Source organism: Monodon monoceros, unplaced genomic scaffold (genome assembly GCF_005190385.1).
Source record: "Monodon monoceros isolate NGI ecotype Baffin Bay Population unplaced genomic scaffold, NGI_Narwhal_1 Super_Scaffold_3, whole genome shotgun sequence".
NCBI classification, from domain to species: Eukaryota; Metazoa; Chordata; class Mammalia; order Artiodactyla; family Monodontidae; genus Monodon; species Monodon monoceros.
Window position 1 is genome coordinate 49,992,345 of NW_021703780.1, and position 13,146 is coordinate 50,005,490.

The window sequence follows — 13,146 nt, forward strand, 5'->3', positions numbered from 1 at the left end:
GTAGGGGGGTCCCTTGGCTTGATCGGACGCTCCGAGGCTTTCTCCACACCAGCCTCTTTCAAGAGAGCGGAGGGTTGGAGAACTCCTTTAGAGGCCAGATCGCCTGGGACCCTTGCCTGGAAAGGCCAAGCCCCAGTCATACCCTGTCCGCCATCCTGGCAGCTGGAACTCTGAGGCAGGAGTAGACGGCCGAAGAGGGACCACCCTAGCAGCTGCCAAGGCCATCTTTGCCTAGAGGACGTTCCTCTCTTCCTCCTGCCTGCACTGCCCTGGACTTCCTACTTCAAGGAATTATTTTGGGGAAGCAGAAAAGTAGTGTTCGGGATGCCACAAAACCTCTGCGGGCATTTTGGTGAGCACCCCGGTGTGCACACTGAGGTTGCTCAACTTGATCCATTTGGGGAACCTCTGGTTCCCGCTCGTGTATTTTTCCATTAGGAAGATCCCATTTGTAAGGCACCACTTGGACCAAGGCCACTGGCTTAGTGGGAGTTGGAAGCCAGTTTGAGCCTTGGGCTGTTTTTTGTGTGTGTGTGTGGCTTCTGTTTGGCTGGCAAGGATTCTGGTTTTGCTTTCCATTTTGTGCGCATGGCTGTTTAATTCAGCATCATATATAAATGATACTATGCAGTATTTGCCTTTCTCTGTCTAGATTATTTCACTTAGCATAATGCCCTCAAGGTTCATCCATGTTGTCACAAATGGCAGGATTTCCTTCTTTCTCATGGCTGAATAATACTGATTGACTATATCTACCACATTTTCTTTATTCAGTTCATCCAATGATAAACACGTTGGTTGTTTTCAACACCCTGGCTATTGTGCATAATGCTGCAATGAACATGGGAGTACAGATACTTCTTTGACCTCTGACATAGTGATTTCAATTCCTTTGGATATATACCTAGAAGTGGAATTGCTGGATCATATGGTAGTTCTATTTTTGATTTTTTGAGAGTCCTCCATACTGTTTTCCACAGTGGCTACACCAGTTTATATTCCCACCAACAGTGTACAAGGGTTCCCTTTTCTCCACATCCTTGCCAGCATTTATCTCTCATCTTTTTGATAATAGACATCTTAACAGGTGTAAGGTGATAATGAGGAAATTGAACACCCAGGTCAGGGTATTATGTGGAAGAAAGAGGAGAAAAGACCAAAAAGACAAAGAGGTGCCCAGAGATATATTCTGCTGCTTCCCAAGTTCGCCTTGATCCAGTTTCGCTGGAATATATTTTGTACCATGAACAATTAAGGTTAAAGTATATTATTATATCCAAACTGAGTGTCTGGTCTCAAAGGAGCTTTGTATTATAAAAATAAAAATAAGATAAACAAGTACATATTGGAAACTTTCCAGTACCAGCATAGATAAGAAAAACACAGCAACAAGGAATATTTTTCTAAATCACCTCTCACAACTTTTAATAATTTGTCTTCTTTAATTTTTGAGGCTTGAAGTAGCATAAGTACAAAGTTGAATGCTGTCTCTACTCTTTACTGTGTGATCTTGGATAAGTCACTTTAACTCTGATTCCCAGCTTCCTCATCTATAAAATCTGAGTGATAATACCTACTTCTCATGATTGTTGTTTAGGGATTCACTTATTCCTCTAAAAAACATTAATTCAGTGCTGAAGGGAATCAGAATATACCACTTCAAAATATGCCACTTTGGCATGTGGATCATTTTGAGCTCAAGACAATTGAGAACAGATGCAGAAAGAAACCTTCTCAAGAGCTTCCCTTGTCTGACTAAAAGCAGAAACTTCTGAGAAATTAGAACTGCCATAAATTGCCTCTCCAGGGGAGTTGCATGGCCATAAAGAAGATGAGAAATTGAGCACCAAGATGAATCTGCTGTAACAAATGTTACTAAAATAAACCTTATCTTCCATTAGTTTCCCCATACATAAATACATTCCCATAATTTATCACTCCTAGAAGCCCAAACTTCCCCTTCCCCTTATCTTGTCACTTCTCCACAATTTATCACCTTTTGTTAAAATGGAATATAAGCTTCTAATCTAACCACTTCTTTGGCTTTTCACTTCTTTTTTGTGGAACCCTGTGCACATATTGTAAAACTGAATAAAATTTGTATGCTTTTTCTCCTGTTAAGCTGTCTTTTGTAAGTTTAATTTGCAAGCCTCAGACACTTAACCTGAGAGAGCAGAGGAAAAGTTTTTTCCTCCTCTACAATAACTGTACTATAACTGAATGTCAGATACTGGTAGGGACTCAGGATACAGGATGAATCCGGTTATATTTCCTTCCTTTCAGGAACGGATCTGTTGAATACAGGATTGCTTGGACTGAGTCTTAAAAGATGATTCAAAATTCAGTGGACAGAAATCAGGGGCTGGGGTAGAGGGCCATCCCATGTGGAGAGCTCTGCTTAACCAAAGACTGACATAAGCAGCAGACATGAGCATTAAATGAGCTAATAGTACATGAGTACTCAATAGGTGCTCAATAAATGTTCATTTTTGTCTTTTCTGCATTCTTCTCTGGCAATAACCCAACTGATGCCATAGGTATTCATTTTAAAAATTAAAGAAGTGCTATAAGTGCTTAGCTACTCCAAGTTCGGTCTGTGGACCAGAAGCCTTGGTATCACCTGGGAGCAGGTTAAGAATGTAGCATCTCAGGTCCCAGCCCAGATCTGCTGTATCACAATATACCTTTTAACTAGATCCCCAGATGATCTGTATGCGCATTAAGGTTTGAGAAGCACTGACAGGGGATAAGGAAGGGAATAATTGCACTGACAGATGAAAAGGAGATTCCAGAAAGCAGAGAACTTCAAGAAAAGCTCCTCAAATGCAATGGCTACAACAGCATCAGGTGAGGGTAGGGTCTGTAAGTGATCTGGGACGGTTGATACTTCCAGGCATCCTTCATCTTGAGCAATGTCCCCTTCCACTAAGTAGCCCATTCTCACCCTTTCAGTCCTATTCTCAACCTGTCTCCCTCTTCTGACAATGTCTTCTTGCAATTTAGGAAGCACAGCTTAGATGCAAATAACGAGAGGCTCAAATAATGCCAGGCCTTCTTTAAACAAGATCAGTCAGCCCTCGCCAGCAGCTGAGAAGTGTGGAATGAAATTCCCTAGTTTAGACAGCCAGATTCCTTTTGCCACTTCTAAGCACCATGGCAGCTTAGAACAAGCAGAGCTGAGCCCCAGTTTTCATGCAAGGAAACTGCTAGGACTTACAGCCTGAGAGGGTTTGAGTGAGGAAGAAGGAAACAGACAGAGGCAGACTTCACTTGCCACAGGGCTAAGGCAATGCAAGGAATTGGTACCTACCCGGCCCTGGGCTTGGCAAATGTCCATTGGTTCTACACCAGATTTCTGTCTCTTTTTACTGTATTCCACTCTTCCCCACCCATCATTTGTACTAGTTAACAATTAGGTAAATAATTAGATAGATAAAGTTGGCGAGAAAAAAACTTCTTTTCTCACTTATGTTTAATAATTAGGGGCATGCAAATTAAACACAAAAGACACATTAACCCAAGAAAAGACAAAGATTATTCACATAAGTACATGGGAGCTTACAGAAAATGTGGCTCAAAGAAGAAGTTAGAGTTTGGGGCTTATATACCATCTTACCAGGAGAAGAGGAGGGGGAGAAAGGGCACCTAGGAGAAAATGAATGACTTTGGGGAAAGAGAAACAGTACTCTAGGAGAGTAGATGGGGAGGTATGATGGTTTCGTAACAATGTTTGCTTTTGCAATTTCTCATCCCAATGCCAGCTTCTCATTTTCCCCAGTATAGGAAACCTCCTTAGAAGGGGGATTTATGGCAATTGAATTCTTTTGGAAGATTCTACTTTTAGACAAATAAAGGGGAGTGGGGTTCAGACAGACCCTCCTCTGCATCTGTTGATTCTCAAATGTCCGTCTTCAGCTCAAAATAATTTTATGCCACATTTGGCATAATTTCCTTCAGTAATTAGGAAAATAAAGGGACATAAAGAAAAACACACATGCTATCTCTGTATCACATGCAGGTGCACACACACGTACCACCAACTGGAAATAACTGCTAACCTTTTATTATGATTTGTTTTTTAATCTCCTTTCTTTTCACTTTTTGGCACAGGGTTGGGATCACGCTATATACAGTATATAGTTTTGCTTGCTTTTTCTACTTCACATTTTCAGCTTAGTATTGGAGAAGTATATACAAGAAAAACTTTAAAATTTAATTTAAAAATTATGAAATCTTTCAATATAAAGTTCAGAAAATAATATAACAACCATCCATGAATCTACCACCAGGATTTAAGAGACATGACTATTTTGCTATATTTGCTTTGTATTACTCTGGAAAAAATGTCACAAATGCACTTAATGTCTCCTGACAAACCCTACCACCCACACCTTTCCAGAGGTCACCACCATCCTGAGACTGGTATGTTCCATTCTCAGGCTTATTTTTTTTTTTTCCCCCTCAGGCTTATTTTTAACTGTTGCCAATAAAATATATCAATGTTTCTTGGGGTTTTAAATTTCACGCAAATGGTATTATGTTGCGAAAAGTTATCCTTTTGCAGTTTGCTTTCTATCAGTCAATATTAGGTCACCTTGATGAAGATATCCTTTCTTCCATTTAATTATACTAATGGAAAACAGGCACCCATTGTTCTGTTAGAAAATGTTTCAGTTTTGCAAAGGCCCAGAGCTTAGAGCTGATGGCAGATGGAGCTAGATGGTACCTCCCTTCCATTCCTTTTTGAATCTATTCATTGTCGGGGGACTCAAGGAGCATTCTGGGAGAAATGAGAGCAAGCTCAAGGCCCCCTTCCTGTTAAGTGTCAAGGTGTATAGACACACTGAATGTGGCACTGGCAGAGATCAGGTGGCAGGAACAATCAACAGAGAATTCTGAAGTACTCATCATAACCATGGGGAATCTAAACTGAGACTCAGATTCCAAAGCAAGCCTATTTCTAGGCATAGACTAGAGAATATCTGGTTATGAACACTTTTTGTGAGGATGTGGGGCCCAAACTTCACCTGATCTAGCTGCCCTGGCTCATGGGCAGGAAAAGGAGGAGAGGCTGGGGCAGGTGGGGCTGTTTGTGTGTACACATGGCAAGAACCAGTCCTGTGAGCAAATTTGTTTGATTGCCCTGTACAGTGGCGACTCTATCATGCGGAGACCTTGTCTCCTGTGGCCAGATGCACAGTGTGTGATGGGCTGCAGCAGACACCACCTCAAAGGGCAGCTGAGAGCAGTGTTAGAGGCAGATGTGCTAGAATTTCTGCTTTTCCTCTGCAAGGTGGTGGTGCTGAGCTTTTGCTGTCCTTGGACTTGCCTAGGGAATGTGATCTGAGATAGTGAAGGATGGACTTTTCCTAATCAGATCCCATTGGTTCTGTGCCAATAGATTTAACATTTAATGAAATGTGACCCATCTACACATTCTCCAGAAACCATGTGCAAGCATGGTCATAGCAGCACTGTTCCCATCACCCCCAACTGAAATCACTGCCACATCCTTCAACAGTAAATAGGTGAATAAATGGTAAACAATTTACATGATAAAATTTTCTACACCCATGGGAATGAGCAATCCACAGTAAAGATGAACCTCACAAATACAATGCTGAATAAAAGAGACCACATACAAAGGAGCACAAATTGTAAGATTCCGTTTATATGAAGTTCAAAGACAGGCAAAATTAATCTGTGCTGTTATAAGTTGGATTGTGGTTGCTCTTGGCATGGGGTAATGAGTGAAAGCGAACCAAAGTGGACTTCTGGGGCCCTGGTGATGTTTTCTTTCTTGATTTGGGTACTAGTTAAAAGGGTACATTTCAGTTTGTGAAAATTCCTCAAGATTTACGCTTATGCCCAATTTTCTGTATGTATATCATAATTTCAAAGGAAAGTTTTTAAAAAGCGATTTTATTTTTTTCTTCAAGCTGATGAAGTGAGGCTTACACATGGAAGATTATCAAAGCCTTAACTTTATCATTCACATCCCATGGCCACTGGTTGAAGGTCAAGACACACTTTCATCCCTCTACCTGAAACAGCCCAGTCTAATGATCTAGCCATCTTCCAAGTGTCCTCCCAAAGACAGCGTTGTGCCCTGACTTCTCCACACCCCTTCTCCAGCCTTCTCTGCACTTCTATGAGAAAATGCTAGAAATCTGTGAAAAGAGAAGAGGGAAGAGTTCTCAATCCCCAGGACAGGACGATGGAGATAAATTGATGATCGGAGGGCAGATGGTGCCCACCACGTAAACATTCGCAGGAGAGGGGAGGCCCAGCTCCGACCTTGCAGCATCTATATTTACCAACCTAAGATTTGCCTCATTCAAGTTTCAGTGAGCATTTTAAGCCCTCATGTTATCACAAGAGAGAAGCATCAAACGAGGAATCCTCTCAGTCTTAAGGCCTTGCTTGCCACTGGACACTGTGAGCTCCAGGCAGGCTTTTAATTTTCTGCATTTTAACCCTGGTTCTTGCCTCTAACGTCTCTCCTTGTGTGGTTTTTTTAGGCAGTGTCTTTATTTTTATTTTTTATTTTTTTTTCTTTTGCGGTACACGGGCCTCTCACTGCTGGGGCCTCTCCCGTTGCGGAGCACAGGCTCCGGACGCACAGGCTCAGCGGTCATGGCTCACGGGCCCAGCCGCTCTGCGGCATGTGGGATCTTCCCGGACCGGGGCACGAACCCGTGTCCCCTGCATCGGCAGGCAGACTCTCAACCACTGCGCCACCAGGGAAGCCCTAGGCAGTGTCTTTAGATCACTTAATTCTGTTTCAAACATTTGCCTCTGTCATACCAACAAGTCTGAATTTGCCTATTAGATTCCTGTTGGCTAAATCTCTTTCCTGTCAATCCCTCACTAAAAGACTGCAGTACAAGTTGAAAGGATTCCCCTGAATGTATAGGGAGATATTTCCTTCCCTGTGAGCCGTGTGTCCAGTGGCAGTGCCGCCTCTTCCAGGTGGTTTGTGGACTTCGAAACTTTCTAAATGTAAAATGTACTGAGATCTGGGCTTCCCTGGTCGCGCAGTGGTTGAGAGTCCACCTGCCGATGCAGGGGACACGGGTTCGTGCCCCGGTCCGGGAGGATCCCACATGCCGCGGAGCGGCTGGGCCCATGAGCCATGGCCACTGAGCCTGCGCATCCGGAGCCTGTGCTCCACAACAGGAGAGGCCACAGCAGTGAGAGGCCCGCGTACTGCAAAAAAAAAAAAGTGTACTGAGATCCAAAGATGATACATTACTGGAAAAACTAAGCCCTAGTAATTCCCTTTGTTCTTTGTATGGCATCTCCATTATTACATTGTTCCCACACAGCACCTGACATATTAACACGTTCTCAATATATGAGAAGGAAGGAAGGAGAAAGATGAAAGAGGAATATGAGACGATTATCTTATTATAGTCCAGAGGTCTTTTAGTCTTTTTTCACATTTCAAAATCAACTAGTTTGGCAAGATACACTGTCAAATAATTGTTCTAAGGTTTAAAAAAAGTTGTAAAACCCTTTAAAAAAGGGTTTTAAAAAAAGTTGTAACCTCTTCTTGGATATTCATAATGCACACAAGAATACTAAAGCTGCTGGAAGTTCTACAACAGAGAAACATGTCTGATTGGGGTTTCTGCAGAGTATTCCATGGAATCCTTTTAGGATCTTCTGTTAGATCTTTTAGTATCATCCAGCCACATCCTACAGGACCAGTGTTCTTCAGAGCATCCTCTGGCAAATGCACCTTTAACTCAACCAGATATGATTCAAAGACTGTCAGTCTGAATTGTTCCCATGCAAAGAGTTTCTGAACCTGTAGTTATCACCACCATGAACTCCTGAGACTGCACCAAAGGCACTCTGATTAAACACCTGCTCGTGTGAAGGCAAGAACACATGACTCTATTGTACTACACATACTGTGCATTCTACACAGACTCTGAGCCTGAGTTGGAAGGAGGCGACTGAGTCTCAGGGGTTTCAGATAAAGTGACTGTAGGCAGTATGGCTGTAACAACCGGGTGAGAAATGGCACACTCTGGAGGTCATTACAAATGAGTCAGATGACTGAAAGACAGATTTATATGTGTCACCTAATCCTGGCATTCAGTTTCATTCTGTATGGTTAATTTCAGGCAGCAAAACAAAGCATTGAGTACCTCTCCAAATTCAACTGCAGACAGCCATGCTTAACAAGGGGGAAGAAAGCAAGTGTCTATTGAGACCAAACTTTGCTGATGTCAGTCAGCCAATGATAAAAGCAATCTGATCCTGTCCTGTATGGAAAATAATGGAAAGTTGGTCTAGTTGTGGTATCTCTCATGCCAATAAGAGGGAGGTAGGATGTGACCTCTCATGCAGACATTTTTTTTTTTTTTTTGTCACCAGATGGATACTCTACCAATAATTTCAGTGCGGGGATGCACTCACATCTAGTGGACAAACAGGTGGTTGACATTTTGGCCATAAATGGTACTACTGTAGGAATTAGTAAACTACACAGTAATGGTATTTGAGAAAATTTAGTTCAAATAAAATTTAAAGTAGGAATATAGATTTTCTTTTTTACCATGGTTGAAGCCAGTTAATTAAATTTGTATGTAAATTAATATTACATGTTTTTTGACTTGTGAATTTGTTTTTATTTTTATTGGGCTATAGGGGATGGGCTGGGAAATATCTCTGTAAGTTATGCCCTACTAGGGAAATGTCCATTCTGATTTTCCTGGGACAGCTTTCGGAGCTTTTTCTTTTTCTTGGAGCTGCTGCTCTTGCTGGCAGTAGCCTCTTCAAGTCCACTGCTGAGAGGTTCCTCCTTGGAAGAGAATTTCCTCTTTTTCTTGGGGACCCTCTTGTTTCCTGACTCTTCAGGGTCACTATCTGGTTCCTCTTTGGGGAAAGATTTCTTCCTCTTGGTAAGACTTCCACTGCCAGCTGTCTCTTCAAGATCACTAACCAGCTCCTCCTTGGAAAAAGATTTCTTTTTTGGGGGTTTGGAGGAGACAGATGGGGGTCTTCCATTCCATTCTCCTGAGGAGCCTCCTGGGGCTTTTGCTTTTGATGCTTTTTGGGTCTTGCACTTGTCTCCTCACATTCCTCCGGGGTACTACTGCTGTTTTCTGAAGACGCCAGGGCAATTGCAGCCAGCCTTTTCTTTTCCTTCTTCAAGCGTTTCTTCTCCTGTTTCTCCAGCTTCCTAGTAACCTCAGCAGCCGCTTCCTCTGCCTGAACCATTGCCTCCTTCATGACATCCAGATTCTTTCATGGAATCTCTCCCGTCTCATAGAAGGACAGCCACTCCTCAACTTGTTCTTGAAGCTTCTCCCCAAATACACTGGTAGGTACCTCAGAGAAGCAATCAATTTGTGAGGCAATACTGCATTTGTCTGCCAGGTATCGGGAGATGCGGCCTTTGTTCTTGGCAGCTGCTTGGCCAATGAAGGTAGAGTGGAAAATGAGTCCATATTTTGGGGTGTTACCCCTTGTCTTCAGGGCTCTGGAAAGTTGGTCCCTGTGCTGGGCCCAGGGAATCACTCAGACACCAGGACTGAATATTACATTTTGAAGACTTTTTCTTATTAACAATACCATCCCTCTGTCTTGTGAAATACTGGTGGATGGTTGGATGACTACCAGAATTAACAAGTTTACACGTAGGTAAAGACAGATAACAGAACACCAGAGATACCCAAAAGAAGGCATGAAGTGCTGTCTGTTTTGTTTTTGGAAAAAAAGTATTTTATCTAATTATCAAACACAATTGAGTTAGTAGGTTCCAGCCACCTTCCAGTAAGGAATTTGAGAATTTTAGAAGTTTGGTCAAAAAACTGCAAAGCTGAAAACAATTATGCCAGATGCTACTCTGGTAGGGCGAAGAGGGCATTTCAAGTCCAAAGAAAAGGCCTGTGTGTCCAGTTTCCCTTGAATCACTGATCAAGAGAGTCTTTGAAATAAATCTTATTTAACTAGTTCACTGAATGATACATTGTGGGAAGTAATTAGTGTTAAGATGTGAGGAGAAAAATAGACAACATCTGTCTCTTTGACTCTTGGATTGTGAAACAACTGAGAAATGGACTCACGGCGTAAATCAAACCAAGATTTAAGAACATAAATCCAACAAAGATTTAAGAACATAAATCCTACTCTGGGTAAAACAGATTGAAGAATGCTGCTCAAACTGTGCCCAACATAGATTCTTCTAATATTGCCATTTCCTCCTGTATTAAATTTATACTGATACAATTACAGTGCTTCTGTCTACTTCCTGTCTAGTTTCTACTTTTTCCAAAACTGTATGGGTTACTCACAATTTCCTGTATCTGTTCTTCCTTAATATACAATGATAAGACAAGCATTATCCAAAATTTGGAAATAAGGTAAAGAGTATGACTTTTCAATGGGATGTCTTTTCAATGTCATATTATAATTTTGTTTATTAGGCCTACACAAGGGACTTTTTAATTTCCTAAGAGAATATACCTGTATTTGACTTACAGCTTATTATTTGAATAGAGCTCAACTACTGTGAAGCTACATGTTAATTTGTATAGTTCTTTACTGAGAGGCTGAATATACAAATGGGCAGTAGCCAGACCGTGTATAAAAACAGAACTCTGACCCACAACTTACAGGAACCAGCCCAGGAAACCAATCCATCATCTCTAGTAACCAGCCCTGGAAGCCATATAGCTGTAGATTGGACCTGTAAGAAGTAAGACCTCTATCTCTAGTATTAATCCAGGAAGCCAAACAATAATCTCTGTAACAATCAGTCCAAAATGGCTAAGACTGGATCAATAATTGACAGCTTTCTAATTTTTATCCCTGCTTCCAACTTAAGAACAACCAGAGAAAGCCAAATATAAACCCAACCAATCACACAGGATGCCCTGCTTCTATTCAGCCCACCTGTGGCTTCCCCATGCCAACAGCCTTTGTCAGGGCACACCCAAAGCTTCCCCTTTTTTCCACTATAAAGCTTTTCTCCTCCTCTTCTGCCTGCCATTGAGTCTCTTCCAAAATGCAAGTGATAATGGCTGACTCCCTTGCTATAGCAAGATCTGAAAAATAACCTTTGCTTGTCTGGTTGATCTTCATTCATTTCCACAGTCCAGTATAAAACAAAACCTCAAAGGTTAATGTTTCCTTTCCCTGTAGAGCATTAACCAGTTTTGTATGTAGCCTAGCAACCTTCTTTTAACAATCTTTTGCTTAATGTACAGAAATAACTGTACCTTATATGCTCTTGGAACCAGTTTTCCTATCTTATTTGTTCCCTCATTAATCAATTGACTAAACTGTTGACATGTGTTCATTCTATATTTGTATGGGAATGATGTTTTTAAGTTTGTGAAAATTACACATTGACCAGAGAAAAGAAACAGAATGCCTATAAACATCTAAGGAGAAATTCAAATCTGTATTTTATTAAAGCTGTATTAAAAGAGGAAGCAGCATACTTACTAGGTCTACAGGATGTCTTCAATTTATTTTGATATTGTGAAATAGCTGTCCTAGATATTTGTTGAAGAGATTTGCCAAAGTTACTCAGCTCATGGACTACTTGGAATTACATAGCTCTGAGTGACCCAACTTGAAACTGAAATTAGTCAGTTTTTGCTGTGTAACAACCCTCCAAATCCTACTTTCAGAAACATTTATTTTTCTCAGTCAAAGGTGTGCAAGTTGGCTACAGTGGCTCTGCCTCAGACGTGAGTAGGTTCAGATCTGCTCCACCTTTGGACTGAAGGCTATTTGGGACAAATTCTTCCTATAGTGATGACAAAAGAGCAAAAGAACAAGCTCAACCATGCAAGCAACCTCATCTCATGTCATCCAAGTCACCTAGCAGAGCCCAAGTTAAGGGTGGGGGCAGGGCATATACTCCTCCCACAGTAGTAAGCACTGCGAAGTCTCAGGTCAAAGATGGAGGATGTATTCACCCCTGACAGGGAGGCAGTAATCTCATCTAATCTGTGGCAAAAGCAAAGCAAAACTACAGAGGAAGCAAGAGCTCGGCTGGCCAGCTTTCAGAAGGACTGGCATCCGGTCACAGACCAGATGTGGAAGATGGCAAGTGAGGAAGAGTGACACACCCCGAGCTGGTGTAATCAGTTCTGGGAGATCTTCGGAACGCTTTGGCAGAGTGAAAGTCACAATTCCAGAAGCGACCTGCAGGTACGTATGAATCAAGCTTTCAAGCCTGTGTCAGCTCTGTGATGCGATTCTCAGGAATGATCAGGCGTTCGCCCAGTTGTGCTCCAGTTCCCAGAGGCATCGACTGAACTGGAAGTAAACCATGCCCTGCAAGCAGAGCCTGAGGCTTTGGGAATAGAGGACAAATATAGTCTGAATACACAAAATAAATATTATATACTAAATAAAATTTCTGAAAATCTTACTGGGCAGCCAAATTCTGAATAATGCTCATAAAACTGATGAAATTAAAGCTAAAGTCTAACATCATTGATATGCCTATTTGTATACATCCCAGGTTTGTCAAGAATTATTCTCTCTTAAAATATCAATAGCTCATTGATTGTGATAGATGGCTTATTAGGCATAAGTTTTATTTTTATATGAATAAATTTGATGAAATGTTGAAAATGCTCTTACATAAATAATAAAATCTGTATTTCAACTATCAAATAAGCTACGATCACTACCTTCTTCCCTTGTAGCTTACCCAAATGTCAGTGTCCAGTTATAGGGCCAACTGCTAAAAAAGTTTAGATGCCTAAGAGAAAAATGCTTCACTTTGCCACCAAAGTTGCTTTTTTCACTCAGTGTTATTTTTGTTAGATTGTCTCTTATACATGTAGTTTTAGTTCACTCGTTTTCAGTGCTACATTGCATTTCATTGTCTGTGTATTCTGGCTTTTAAATTCATTCTTTTATTAATAGTTATTTAAAGTTATTACTTCAGTTTGCCATACCAAAATATTCTTTTTCCTTACTTTATCATTTATCCTTACACATATCCTCACGTCACTCCCTCAGGGACACGTATCATGGTTGGAGTTTAGCACCAAATAGTTGCACGTAATGTAAAGAAGGGCCTGCTGGGGTGACGTGCTGCCTCTCCAAGATTATTCAGGTAAGAGAAATATTTAAGATGCTCTAGACTGGACCAGGCTTGGTGGA

The 13,146-nt window shown here is 41.3% G+C and overlaps 1 protein-coding gene and 1 pseudogene across 2 annotated transcripts in view; both read right to left on the reverse strand.

The window, feature by feature from the left end:
* GADL1 (glutamate decarboxylase like 1) overlaps positions 1-13,146 on the reverse strand; it is a 578,596-nt gene that overhangs the window by 403,159 nt on the left and 162,291 nt on the right. The window lies entirely within an intron of this gene.
* Positions 8,681-9,325, reverse strand: LOC114908011 (annotated as a pseudogene).